This window comes from Triticum dicoccoides, chromosome 5A (genome assembly GCF_002162155.2).
Source record: "Triticum dicoccoides isolate Atlit2015 ecotype Zavitan chromosome 5A, WEW_v2.0, whole genome shotgun sequence".
NCBI lineage: Eukaryota > Viridiplantae > Streptophyta > Magnoliopsida > Poales > Poaceae > Triticum > Triticum dicoccoides.
In genome coordinates this window covers 33314028-33326380 of record NC_041388.1, presented here as the reverse complement: position 1 = coordinate 33326380, position 12353 = coordinate 33314028, and the positions used below count along the sequence as shown (strand labels likewise).

At 42.0% G+C, this 12353-nt stretch overlaps 1 pseudogene; it reads left to right on the top strand.

Annotated features, from left to right (window-relative positions):
* The first annotated feature begins 1757 nt into the window (after nt 1–1757).
* LOC119299106 lies at nt 1758–2983 on the top strand (annotated as a pseudogene).
* The last annotated feature ends 9370 nt before the right edge of the window (nt 2984–12353 follow it).

The following is a 12353-nucleotide window of genomic DNA, read 5'->3' as shown; positions in this document are numbered from 1 at the left end:
CTCTAGTGAGTAGCTTGATCGTATCATTCATAGAGAGCTCAAACATTTGCATCCTTGGCATCATCTTATTTGGTTCTTGTTTGGCTTTTCTCTATATGAGGTTTTAGAGCTTGTGGTTATCTTCATGACAACCTCAAATGGATTTTCTATGCATCTTCTATTACGTTTTTGAGGTTGGAGGTTTTGTCGGTTCTTCATTTATGGAGATTTCATACTTCTAGATCTTTAGTATATTCTTTTGGAAGGTCTTGTCGCCAGCTTTCTATTAAGCTTGAGTTCATCAAAATCAAAGTTCATTTGCAAAAGCTATGGCAGTTTTGGGTGTTTCCTGGATTTGCAATTTGTTTCGAGCACCTGGAGTCCTTTGACCCAGGGTGCCCATAGGCACGAGAGGAAATTGTCTAGGCTCGGCCTTGTATGGGTCCCCGGGGGTCCCTGGACCCCCGGGTGCCCATAGTATGCGCCAAGTCTCTAGATAGTTCGTGTGCCCGGGGTCCTGGACCCTGCCCTCCCCTCCCCTCTGCCTAGCGGATGTTATGTCCGGGTATCCCGGGGCCTCTATCCTTTGGGTGCCCACGACAAGCCGTGCTTTCTTTGTTTGGTCTGGGTACGTCCTGGTGCCCATGGGTGTCTGCTGGCAACGGTCATTTTTCGCGTGGAGTATTTAGATTTGTAAGTTCTACATTATGTATGCAGATAAACATTTGTCCATTTCACGAAGAAAAGCATTTTGGAGCATCATTTGTTCCTTTTTTACTGTTCAGTCGAGCTCACATAAGCTCGGGGATCAAAACAACACTTTCTCGCTGATCCATCCCAATCCCTCATTTTGAGAATAGTGAGAAAAGCTATCAAAAGAGTCCAGACGTGTAGTGTCGTAGTTGGTTGCTTGGATGACTGACTTGCGGACGGGGCCGATGTGCAGCTTTAGGACTGGCGTGGATGTTGGATCGGTGGCTTCATATCTGGTTGTAGGGTGTCGACTCCGGTGACGGAGATGGAGTATGCACTCCATGTTTCCTATTTGACGCATTAAGAGTCAAAGCGATCGGGTTGGACTGGCCCATTTAATGTGTATTCTAGTTCTGGTTTTTGTTTGTTTGTTTTTATTATTTTAGGAACCCTGGAACAATTTTTGTTTGTTTGTTTGTTAGGAACACTGGAATTATGATTTTATTTTCCAATTTTTTTAGCTTTTTATTGAAAGTCCAAAAATAAAAAAAGAGCTTTAGAAAAATGTTTGCATCTTAAAAATAAGTTCACAAATTCGATTTTTTTCATGTTTTAGAAAAAATTAAAAATTTGAGAAAGCATTCGTGTGTTAAAACGTGTTCAGAATTTTAAAAAAAGTTTGGATTAAAAAATATACAGAAACATGAAATATTTAATTTTCAGAAATTGTTTACAAATTTTTAATGTTGGTTTCCGTTTTCAAAATATTAAAATATGTTCACATATACAGAAACTTTTGATAAATTTGAAACTCAAAATGTTCTAGAAACAATTAAAAAAAAATTGAGCATAGAAACAATTAAATTTGGCCACCACAGTAGCCCGGTTTATTTACTACAGAATCCGGTTCGAATCCGTTGTTAGTCCCGTGCACCCCAGGCCCAGGCCTTTTCGGAAAGCAGCAGGCAGACCGAGTTGAACTGGGCCGGCGTGGCTCTTCTTGTATACTCCTACTTATACAAGTCTTCCTCTTCCTTGAGATAAGACCATATAATAAATTAAAAAGCAGGAAAGAAAAAGCCGGCAGAGGCGATTTGATCTCATCGCCGGCGATCTCCTCTTTTCTTCGCCACGCACCCTTTCCCTGCATCTCCCCAGTTACAGGTAACGCCGCCCGTCCTTGTGATTTACAGCATCTCTCCAGTTACACAGGTGGATTCACCCGATGTGTGGCGTGGATTAGCCTAGCGTGCTGACACATCTAGTTAATTCCTGCTGTTAATTATATATCTGATCTGATGCAGGAGCGGTAGATCCATCGGTGGCCATGTCGTCGATATATGGAGAAATTACCATGTACGTATGCAGACATTTTAATGCAACCTTTTGTGACTATCGTGCCTGCATGTTTTGAACTTGTATACAGTATAAAAGAAAGAATCGATAATATCAGAAGATGCATTCAAGAGATTGATGGACATATGGCATAAAGTGAATGCCAGTAGATTCAATTTTGGTTGATTTTCACCAAACAAAATAAGCTTTACATTTTCGGACTGGAGGTGTTAAAACTCACACTAGTAGGTAGTATTTTGGTGTAGTAATGTAGTACCTCCGTTCCTAAATGTAAGACGTTTTTGCAGTTAAAATTAAACAACCACGGAGTAATATATCAGCTCAGGCAACCTGTGTCATTACAACTAATTGAGGTTACATACTAATTTGTCTTTTTTTCATGCATGCAGTAACGACTTTGACACACTACAGACATTGGATGGTTCCGCTTTAAAAGAGTTTCATGAGTTCCAGGATTTTTGGCTTGCTTGCGCCGAGCGCCACATGAGCCTGAGGCCCAAGTCACCGCCCCCGAGGAGCTGATGAAGCGCAAACAAGAGCGTAGCCGCAAGAGCTTGGTTGTAGCGCTCAACACATATGCCAAGGGAAACAATATGCAGGCATGTCCAAAAATATCATAATCAAAATATTTATGTTTCCTTCCATTCCTCTTAGCCACCGTATATATTAATAAGTGCTCGACTGTTGTTATATTTCAGATTACTGACTTGGAATTTGTGGAAGAGAAAGAAAGGAATCTAGTTGGTGGAGTTGCAGCAGGATATGTGCATTCCAACTTTGTTGCAAAAGGTGTGGATGGCAGACCCACTTTGTTCTTTGCTGAGATGCTCCATGGTTGCTTCTTGCAAGAGCATGTTATTCTCTGCACTCCTTTGGAAGATACGGACTCTGGTAACTATTTCGCTTTTGCTCTAATTGTCTTGACTTTTTGTTAGCATATATACTAACTAGTTGACTGCCCGTGCGTTGCCACGGCTCCTTATGCTTTTCGTCATCTCATATAGTGCAGACATAAGGCATGTCAAAGATCACGCAAATATAGGAAATATAGACATGTAATATTCCAAAAACAATAAATTTGATTTCGCTTCAAATGTACTCATAGAATAATATAGTTGGACATGGCATACGCATAGGACAGGTATCTATCTGATTATCTTGTACTCCCTATGATCCATAATAAGTGTCGTGCTTTTAGTTCAAACCTTATTATAGATCGGAGGGAGTATTAACTAAGATCTACTTGAAGCGCTCAGAACGGAGGGAGTACATTTTCTTGATGAAACATAATCAACGCTGCATTTTCATTGATATGAGGATAGAGAAAACCTAGTACAACTGGTTACAAGAAAAGGAGAACAGCAAAAGACCAGCTATAGCGGCATGGCAATAACGCCAAATAAAAGGATTATACATTAGAGATAAAGAGCGCTAGCCCCTCTGTTAGGGTTGATGGCTGACTGGTTTTGCATTTTTCCTGAAATAAGCACGAAGAAGTATGAGCTAAATATGGTAGACTGATTGTTTTGGCATTTTTTACAGTAGCATGTCAAACTTGGATAGATGAATATCCTTCATCTTTTAAGGGTGAAACATAAGTTTGGAACTTTTCAAGTTTCCAGTGCTCCACAAGAACATCCATGATAGTATGAGCACTCTGGGTCAGCTCAATGCATACAAACAAGCATAACCATGGCTGTGAAAATACCAACTGCTCATTTTTATGCTTTTTAACCAAGCTATCAGATAGACTATAGACTTAAATGGATAACAATTAATAATTTTAAAGAGCATATATTTTGTTTTCTTTGCCCCTTGTTTTATGCATAATCCTTACAAACAAAACCACAACATCAGAACTTCATTTACATTCAATCTTTGCAGACAATATCAGCCAATTGTAAAGACCAAAGGAACACCATTATGATATCAGGACTGTTCAAGTCAGGCTCGGAGAACATTTTATAAGTGCACCAAGTAAAGAACAACATCGGCGGGACTCCATTGGCACCATAGGACAGTCCAACACGCGCATACTGTGTTGCTACACAAAACTATAGGGAAGCACAATATTTTCCATCTTTATATATTATGTTGTCCAGTTCAGCAGAAATAGGAAAAAAAAACATGACAACAGAATATATAAAGATGGAAATGAATACCTTGCTAGCAAAATAATATTATTAAGTGCCTAAGCAAACTGATGCTTATTTTCAATTCCTGTTTAATTATTTTCAAACACAAAAAAAGTTCTAAAACTGAATCAAAATTCCACGTTTAATACTGTAAGACTTGATCCAGATCAAATCACGTACCATAAAAAGATTACGTTTACCCAACTTTCCTAGACTCTGGAGTGATGGGCCCTTCTCTTCTGCGTAAATTTTCATACCCTATGTATGTCTCCAATTTGGCTACAAAGAATAATTTACTTCGAATTAATTTGCATTAACGTACATTGAATAGAAACAATAGGAAATAGGTGAAGATGGCGAAAAATAAAATTCTGATATTGTGCATTAGGAGATCATCAACAGTATAGAAGAAAAAAAATGGTCATTTAAATATCATCCAACCTCAGTATGATACCAGATTCCTTAGCAGTTTGCGGTTATATCATCAATAGTGACTATTGGAAGCATCTTACAAATGTAGGGAAGTTCTTGAAACAATTTCTGGCTTTGTATGTGGTTTTACATATTAAGAAAATTGATTTTTTCTGGCAACATAATCCCTTCCTCTTCTTAAGACCATGTTATAGAATACGAGCACACAAGACAACAATACAAGCAAAGTAGTAGAATGGTAATATCAAGTCAGGCCATTCCAAGAGTAAGGGCAATGCAAAGGCACAAAACAATGTTATGTAGTTTCAATAATGACCAATCTACCAAGAACATACTTAACCAATCTAGATCCACAGATAATCATACTCGAATGAAAAAAAATGTCATGTGAAAGGTGATACCATTTGATGTTACCACATGCTCTTTTGGCTCCAATGTTGGTATGGTACTGGCCTTGGAAAGCATTGTAGCTAATTGGGTGGATGATTCACATATGAACATATCAGCTGACTGTTCCACAACAATTGTTAAGATTCAAGCTCAGTTACAAATTTTCAGCAAGACCTATATCCACATAGCTGCTTGAGAAAATACATACATTTCCCCCAATATTAGATAGGTGTTTTGTATACTGTGATAGGTAATGGTCAACTGCTTTTGAGCCCTTAGACTGTGATTCATAAAATAAAGAAAAATAGTTAGTGCTACCATATCAGGCAATAAAGATTTCACATAGGCTGCAACTTCAATTGTTTGATAAACTGATAATCCTAGGATAGTTTTGGGAGTCTATGAAGGTTGGTGCAGATAATCCCAATCTACACAATGGGTAATGCCAGTAAAAGATAGATCGATTGGACTCACATAAGCTGGCACATAGTTTACTATGATTAATCACTCTGTGATGAGAGTCATAAACACATATTGTTGGCTAGTAGCTAGTATTGTAGGAATAGAAACTTAGTTTGACCTTGTATCAGGTGATTTCGTTGCTACCTCATGTAGCAAACCAATCATATACATAGGTATATAACGGAATGGAAAAAAGAAATATAACCGAGCAAGACCGGATATGTAGGACCCAGATCTAGTTTTGATGTCAATTATGTTGTGGCCGCTGCCAACCTTGAAGCAATGATCTTTCTTGAAATTCTTCGAGTTCTGCATATGAAATAAGATTTAGAATTTTGACAGGGTTTATATAATTAGGGGCAAGCCAGGCAAAGGATAATTTTTATTTGAGAAAGTGACAAGAATTAATGAGACAATTTTGATAGTGCATTAACATGAGGTAGATATATGTAGATAAAAGATTGGAAAAGATAAGCTATGAAACAGTCCACAATAGACATGTTTCTGAAACCATGAAACAGTAGCAATCACAAAAGCAACAATTAAATACTTTAATGCTGAACTCAATGTAAATTCTCATCAACCGTAGACATCTGAATACTTTGCATCACTTTATTTGTTTGCAAAGTAGAAAGTTTGAGCAGTTAAACACTTCCAACTTTATATGACAAAGTTTATGTTTCTCCTGTGGCCGTCCACATTTTCTCAAATGAAGATGCATTCAGCAATAATTTGCAATAAATTTGATATCCAGATAACAAAGATATGTCAATTTTTTTCACAAAACAAATATTTCTCGCTTTCTCAATTGTAACTACATTTACACATGTAGCAGAAAAAGTGGGAGAAATACTGAAGCTACTACAGTACAAGGATATTAGTGGTAGCACCGGCGGAACCTTTATTTCCGGCAAACACGCTCGATCGACAGATGACAGGTGCAATAAGTAACTGAAAGGAAGAGTTCTCTTTGATGTTGGGCTGTGACTTGGGTCATGCCCTTGCCTGATAGCTGCACATATGACACACACACACACACGACGTACCGGACCAGTCATCACGAAGGTACGAACAGGAACAACAGAACACAAACCACGAGCTCAGGCGCACGCCACGATCAAAGAGATGACTGGACGTAAGATGTCCAACGGTTCGAGGCCCGCTGCTCAGACAACCGTGGCGGGATAGCATCCTCCCCTTCAGTGCCGATGAACACGCTGAGATTTGGGCCGTTTGAGCCAGCTTCTGCCCCTCCCAGACTTCGGAGTGACCGGGTGGAGGCCGATGATGAGCTGGAGTATACGCTCCCTCCGCTGGTTTCTGCCGCTGCTGAGGATCCGGTGCTCGAGGTAGCGGAGGTGGCCTGCTCTCTGGTGGCCTCGGCCGATGGAGGGGGAAGGAGTCTGGGCAGGTGGCCTCTCTTTCTCCCACTCTGATCGTGGCCTCTCCGACGGCGGTGGTTGAGCCTAGGGGAGGGGGCTATGGACAGGTGGCTGCGGCTCCCTCCTCTTCTCAGGTGGCCTTTGTGGCCGCACAGACCATGGCGCCTGTGACGCCTACCAGCCAGAGGGTTGGGACGGGTGGGGAGTTCGGGCAGGAGGCCCACATACTCCTCTCCCCCGGCGCACTTGAGCCCCATGGCGTCGGTTCCAGGCGGACATCGGCGGGGCATACGGGCAGGGCAGGAGGCCTTGATGTCTGTAGGCCCTCTCGGGAGGAAGTGATCGCGTTCGGAGGGATTTCGGATCCAGTATCTGAGGGACGGCGGATGAGTCGCCGGCTCCAGGATCTTCCGAAGGTTGACGCCATGCAACACAGGTGCGCCATGCGGGCGGCCAAGCTTCATGACATTGAGGTCACCACTGGTATGTCGGTCAATACCGCTAATTCAATTTTGCATTTTTCAGATGATGAGATTATTAATAATGCAAATCAATTAGGTGTTTCACTAGGTAGTAATGATAGTGAAATTTCTAAAGCGGAGCGTGCTTTAGAAATGATTCAAAACTTAGCAGCGGTAAAACCCATGAATGACTCCGATATTGATGCATTGGGAGTCAGGGTACTGGATAACTTCTGTGCGGACCTTGCGCCATCCTTTCCTGAGTCTGAGGAAGAGGATGACACTATAGAGGGTGAAGTAGCTAGATCCACAGAGCCTGGTTGTGAGGACTGGGTGAAGGATCAAAACAAAACTAGACGCAAGTGGAAGAGGAAGATTTACCCGGCTTCGGCGGTGCGCAGGAGTGCTAGGATCCGTACCTCTAAAAAAATTCATGACGAAATATGAAAAGAATATTTTGGAATAGCAGAGGTCTAAAAGACTTGGCTAAACGTAGGTTTCTTGCAGACGCTTCTATCGAGCATAGATTGGATTTTATTGCTCTTTCGGAAACTGGTAGAGATAATTTTGCGCCGCAGTTTCTCAATATTTTATCGGGCGGTGTCGATTTTGATTGGCACTGCCTGCCTCCGCGAGGAAGATCGGGTGGGATCTTACTTGGAGTGCGATGCGATTCGCTGGAAGTCCGAAGCGTAGTGATGGGTGACTTCGCGGTTAAGTTCCGGGTTAGATCCAAAGCTGATGGGTTTAACTGGGCTCTGGTGGCGGTTTATGGTGCCGCACAGCCCGAACTTAAACCAGAGTTTTTGGCGGATCTTGTCCGAATTTGCGGCTCTGAGCAGCTCCCAATTTTAGTTGGGGGTGACTTCAATATCATTAGAAGGAGAGAGGAAAAGAATAATGACAATTTTGACGGCAAATGGTCGTTTATGTTTAATACCATTATTGAAAGCTTGGATCTGAGAGAGATAGAGCTTTCCGGTAGAAAATTTACTTGGGATAATGCTTTGCCAAACCCGATGTATGAGAAGCTAGATTGAGTCCTAGCGAGCGTCGAGTGGGAACAGAAATTCCCTTTGGTAACGGTCCAGGCTCTCTCTCGTGGTATTTCTGATCACACGCCTTTATTCGTGGACTTGGGGGAGCCAAACCACGTAGAAAACAAAAATTCCTTTTCATTCGAGCTGGCATGGTTTGAACATGAAGGCTTCTTGGATCTAATAGCCAGGGAATGGGCTAAGGATGCAGGAGGTAGGACTTCTGTTGAGCGCTGGCAGAACAAGATCAGGCATTTGAGAAGTTTCTTACGAGGGTGGGCTAAGCACCTTAGTGGGATTTATAAAGTTGAAAAGGAAAGGCTCCTTTCACTTATTCAGTCCTTAGATTTAAAAGCCGAGTCCACGATTTTGCAAGCCACGGAGCTTCATGCTAAACTTGAAGCGGAGATGAGGCTGAAAGAGCTTCTCCGTGAAGAGGAATTAAAGTGGGCGTTGCGGGCTAAAGTCCGCAAAGTTGTCCAGGGGGACGCGAACACTCAATTCTTTCACTTGATCGCTAATGGCAAGCATAGAAAGAAGAGAATCTTTCAGCTTGAACAAGATGAGGGAACTATTTTAGGACAGGATAACCTCAAATTATCAATATTGGGGATATCGCTTATCGGGAACATATCGGCCGACCCAAGATAAGGGGTAAATCGGCCAGTTTATCGGCATATCGGCCGATTTATCGCCATATCGGCTAATTTATCGGCTGATTTATCTTATCGGCCGAACAACGGTAAGCGATAAATTGGCTGATTTATCGGAATATCGGAAGATATCTTGAACAGTGCAAATTGTACATAACCGAGTACTATAAGCAGTTGTTTGGCCCTCCGGAGGATAATTGTGTGTCCCTGGATGAGTCTGGGATTGAGGATGTGCCTCAACTCACTGCTGGTGATAATGATATTCTGGTTGCCCCGTTCTCGGAGAAAGAGATGTTTGAAGCTATTGCGTAGATGAAAAACAATAAGGCTCCAGGGCCGGATGGTTTTCCGGTGGAGTTTTATAAAAAGTGTTGGCATATTATCAAGGGGGATTTCCTACCAATGTTCCATGATCTATTCTCTGGATAGCTTTAGTTATTTCACTTAAATTTTGGAACAATAACATTGCTTCCTAAGAAAACGGAGGTTGTGAGAATTGAGCAGTTCAGGCCGATCTGCCTTCTCAATGTTAGTTTCAAAATTTTCACCAAGGTTGGGACTAACAGGCTCACACAGATTGCGCACTCTGTGGTGCAGCAGTCCCAAACTTCTTTCATGCCGGACAGAAACATCGTAGAAGGGGTGATGGTCCTTCATGAAACGCTCCATGAAATCCACTCGAAAAAATTAGATGGAGTTGTTTTTAAGGTGGATTTCGAGAAAGAGTACGATAAAGTCAAATGGCCATTCCTTCAACAGGCCTTGCGTATGACAGGTTTTGATGAAGCCTGGCGACGTCAGGTAGAATCGTTCACACAAAAAGGGAGTGTTGGAATTAAAGTGAATGACAACATAGGTCATTATTTCCAGACACATAAGGGCCTGAGACAAGGGGATCCAATGTCTCATATCTTGTTCAACATTGTAGTTGATATGTTGGCAATTATGATAGGAAGGGCTAAGGAGGCTGGTCAGGTGGGTGGCTTAGTACGTCATCTAGTTGATGGAGGTGTGTCTATCCTTCAGTACGCCGATGGCACGATCATCTTTATGGAGCATGACTTGGCCAAAGTGAGATACATGAAGTTGGTGTTATGCTTATTTGAACAATTGTCTGGGTTAAAGATTAACTTTCATAAAAGCGAATTGATCTGCTTTGGTAGAGCCAATGATGAACAAGAGGCATATAGGCAATTGTTTGGGTGTGAATTGGGGACTTTACCTTTCACGTACTTGGGTATCCCAATTCACCATCGCAAGCTGACAAACAGAGAATGGAAGTGCACCGAGAACCGATTTGAAAAGAAACTAAGTTGCTGGAAGGGCAAGCTCATGTCATACGGAGCCTGATTAATTCTGATAAACTCGGTTCTCACGAGTATGCCTATGTTTCTTTTGTCGTTCTTCCAAGTCCCAGTTGGAGTTAGGAAAACACTGGACTTCTATAGATCACGTTTCTTCTGGCAGAGCGATGAACTAAAAAGAAAATACCGACTTGCCAAATGGGATATCATTTGTCGACCGAAAGACCAAGGGGGTCTTGGTATTGAGAATCTTGAGGTTAAAAACAGATGTCTTCTCTGCAAGTGGCTGTGGAAGTTATCGGTAGAGACTAATGCCACTTGGGCGCAGATCCTTCATAGCAAGTATCTTCATTCCAAAATTTTGTCCCAGGTGACAGCAAGGCCGACTGACTCACCATTTTGGAAAGGGCTTATGAATGTCAAATTAACCTTGTTTAATAGGACAAAGTTCATTCTTGGCAACGGCACTAGCACGTGATTCTGGGAGGATACTTGGCTCGGAGAGACCCCCTTGCCATCCAATACCTGTCTCTATATCGTATTGTTCAACGACGTGAGGTATTCGTTGCAACAGTACTTCAATCCATCCCCTTAATATGCAGTTCAGAAGGACGCTAATTGGCAAACATTGGGAAGAATGGCTCCATCTGGTAGGTAGACTAATGGAGGTTCAGCTTTCTCAACAGCCCGATAAATTACGCTGGAAACTTACTAGGTCTGGAGAGTTTATAGTTAAATCACTATATGTTGATGTTATCAATTCAAGCTCGATTCCTAGTTCCAAACATGTTTGAGCTGTCAAAGTTCCTTTAAAGATCAAAGTGTTTATGTGGTTTGTCCATAAACAAGTAATTTTAACCAAGGACAATTTGGCAAAGCGTAATTGGACAGGACCTACTAGGTGTAGCTTCTGTAATCAGGATGAAAGTATCAAACACCTTTTTCTTGACTGCCCGTTAGCCAAAGTTCTCTGGCGGATAGTCCATATTGCTTTTAACATCACTCCACCAAGTTCTGTCAATACGTTATTTGGAACGTGGCTTAACGGGATAGGGCTGGAAACAGCGAGACACATTCGTGTAGGAGTTTGTGCTTTACTATGGGCAGTCTGAAACTGCAGAAATGATTTGGTTTTCAACAGAACAAATATTCATTTTTTGCAGGTTATTTTCCGAGCCACTGCGTTGATCCGTATGTGGTCTCTACTCACTCCGACGGAGGCCAGGGAGCGTTTGGTTTCTGGATCTATCCGCTGGGAGATGGTAGCACAGGATATCTTCAACCGGTTTGGATGGCGGTCATGTAATAGGATAGGCAATTAGTTTACCTATCTTTCTTATGCCAGCCGGTTGTGGCCTTTTGTGGCGACTGTGGTCTTCGCCTTTTTTGGCTCTTGGTGAGCATTCCTTTTTTTACTTTAAGACCTTGTTGAACCTTCTTATCTATTTAATAAGTTGGCCGTATGCATCGCTCCGATGCAGAGGCCGGGGAGTCCCCCTTTTTCAAAAAAAAGTAGAGAACAAATATCCCAGTTAATAGGGCTGATGGGTAGGCTAAAATTCTGATGCCAGTACTAACAAGTTCACATCCTTGTGCAAACGAGATGCCAGTACTTAACGAGACCTTGTCATAATCCACCACACCATTTTTGTCATTCGCAACCACTAGCACATCACATTGCGGCCAACACAAGAACTAATCCAAACCAAACGAAATCAGGCCTCGTCCCTGCTTTCTTCATCACTTTCATAAATGAAGGGGAAAACAACATCCTTGTGCCCACCCAAGTAGCTACCGCTAGTGGGATGCATTAGCTCTTTTGCATGGTCCTTGCATCCATAGCAGAAACCTTATAAAAGAGGGGAAGTGTATTAGAAGTAGAGATGCATAACAAAAATATCTGCAGAAAACTATCAATCTGAACAGCATAAAGCTAAAGGATAGTTACCCGAGTCATTAGCTTCCAAGGGGGCGCAAAGATACACATCCTCCTCCTCTCTACAATCTGGATGAACCTCTGCAAAGAACAAAATAGATGGGCCACCTCGTATCTTCACAAGAAAGTTGAA